We start from the raw sequence: 2,567 nt of genomic DNA, 5'->3' as shown, positions 1-2,567 counted from the left end.
ATCCGACGCCATGAAAAACGTACCAGCGAATACCCGCGTGACGAGGCGCCAAGGGCAGCACCCGAGCAGCTACTGCAATCCTGCCTTCAGAGCCGACGGAGCAGATACCTGCTTCACGAGATCCAGATCCAGCGACCTTTCTTTGAACTGAAGCTCCGGCTGTGGCATCTCTGACTGGATAGCCATTCAGATGCGGATAAGGGGGTAGGTGGTCGAGCACATTCGACAAGGCTCCGGGCGATTTAGATGCCAAGGGATGCATGAGCCAGGCCAGTCTACGGACGACGTGCCAGCCCACATGAACGGACAGCCCAATAACCGTGAGGGACGAGGAGTACTACTGTTACACGCTTGTTTCACCTCCTATGCGTGAATATTACTGACCGGATATTAAAAAACAAAAAAACTTGTGCTTGACAAATGTTAAGCAAGCATCTGATAGTATAATTTTTTTGCATAAAAATTGTTAATAAAGTATATGAAAAGGATAATCAATCATTTGAGAAATGTAAAAAGTTGCAAATAAAAAGGTGGTAACCATGTAAGAAAAATTAATCAGCATTTGCAAAGAATTTTCAAAGTGTATAAATAAAATGTTTCTCTTGCCTAAGAGTGTATACCAATTATATAAAGCATGTGTGAAAGGGGTTAATTATTACTTATAAAAATTATCAAGCATTTGAATAATGGTGAAAACAAGTATTCAAAAAATGTTGTCAGCCACTATAAAAAAATGTAAATGCGTAAAAAAAAAGAATGACTACCCATAAAAAAGCAACACTTCTGTTTAAAATATTTAACTGTGTTTATAAAAATGTTGACCATAAATATAAAAGATGTAATTCTTTTATTTTCAAAAAATCTTTATCGGGTATTTCAAAAACATACTAAAAAAATATGCATCTAAAAAAATGTGGACACATATAAAAAATATTAAGCTTGTATTTTTAAAAATATATCTTTGCCGTACAGGAATAAATGTAAATACTAAATCAATAGAACACAAAAGGGATAAAAAAATTATGCCGGAATATCTGCATACAAACAATGGTTAACCCTCTTGGTGACCATCCGTTTCAGACATGCACGCCAGCTCCTAAAAATCACGACTTAAAATCCAAAAAAGAAAAATGACATTCATTCTAAAAAGCCTTCTCTCCTAACTCCCATTCTGACAGAATAAAAAACGACATATTTCACACACCGTGGGCATCAAACCATCAGCTCATCCATAGCATTTAGATAACACGACATTACATCTGCAGCTCGTCCACACTTAGCACTACATGGTTACATCGTCACTCACACTTGGCGTCCACGCTTCGACCAACTACAAAATCATAACGTACGATTACATAACACTAAGCCTAATCCTAATTAACCACGCTGCCATCTCGGCCACATAAGAACGGCCACATCGCCTAATTAACCACGCGCAGGACAACATCTGCCACAAGCAACAGCAGAATTGCCACCCCAATTATCAGGTTTGCTACTGATACCACCAGGTTGATGGAGGCGGCGTCGGCGACTGTCACACCCTGCCGACCGGCAACTGGAGCAGCCGCGAGCATATATCCTGCAACCGCACTTGCAAACGATGCAGCTTGCGACGCCTCCGGCGGGCCATTTTGCTGCACCGCCTAGCCGTGAAGCGCCTGCACAACTTGAGCTTAGACCGCTTGCCCACCCTACATCTGACCCGGACCGATTTGACCCACAGCAGCTTCTCCTCCTTCAAGATTGGCGAGATGCGCCGCATAGCCATCCTGCCACCTGTAGAAATCGCATCCGCCCGCTGAAGGCTGCAATGGATCCACAAGAACACGGACCTCGTGATAATCTACCTAGCTAAACATCTCAAAAAACACCCATACCCAATCCAAGAAACTTGACTTACGTTGTGATTCCGGCACTTGTACAAACGCTGACCGGCGTTCTTCCCGCGCCTAGCAACGTAGGTCACCACGTTCCTGCCGCAATCCGGACAAGGCACGATTGGCAGAGCAGCTGGATCCGCTACTGGATCTGCCATCTTCGATACCTAGGGTTCTATCTTCTCCGATTTGGGACGACCTAGAAGAAACTGTGGGGCGAGTCTAGGGTTTCGTCTTGCGATTTGCGGATCGAATGGGGACCAGATCCAGAAGCACCCGTGGATTGCGTTAAATACATCCAGTGGGCCGGCCAACTACTTACTGTACCTCACCGTTACAGGCCATCTCGTACTTCCGGTACACACAAGTCCAGAACAGTAGACAAACGACGCGTTACATAAACACCGTGAAATCCTCGTCTAACGCCCGCGCCACCAACGTCTCTTGCCCGTTACGTACGCACATTAACTGTCCTCACCCGTCACGTACAATACAGCGGGCACCTCGCGCCTCCAGCGGATCGAACGCATGAAGATTCCGGGAGCGCGCGAGCTCGTCCGCGCCTAGCAATTATCGTAGGAGTACCGTCCTAGATGCAGGACATGTCCTTTGAGAAAGTTAATGGAAGGTGGCAGGTCAGGTCGGAGCCAAGATGCATGCACTGGCAGCCGGCACAGGTGGTGGACGAGC

The 2,567-nt window shown here is 45.6% G+C and overlaps 1 long non-coding RNA gene across 1 annotated transcript; it reads right to left on the bottom strand.

Annotated features, from left to right (window-relative positions):
• Window positions 1-1,206: 1,206 nt before the first annotated feature.
• On the bottom strand, window positions 1,207-2,328 carry LOC123166361 (uncharacterized). The gene is made up of 2 exons (XR_006483451.1): window positions 1,901-2,328; window positions 1,207-1,805 (listed from the first exon to the last, which is right to left on the bottom strand). It is a non-coding gene; the product is annotated as an uncharacterized lncRNA (long non-coding RNA).
• Between the last annotated feature and the right edge of the window lie 239 nt (window positions 2,329-2,567).

This window comes from Triticum aestivum, chromosome 7D (assembly GCF_018294505.1).
Source record: "Triticum aestivum cultivar Chinese Spring chromosome 7D, IWGSC CS RefSeq v2.1, whole genome shotgun sequence".
NCBI lineage: Eukaryota > Viridiplantae > Streptophyta > Magnoliopsida > Poales > Poaceae > Triticum > Triticum aestivum.
This window is presented reverse-complemented; position numbering and strand designations above follow the sequence as displayed.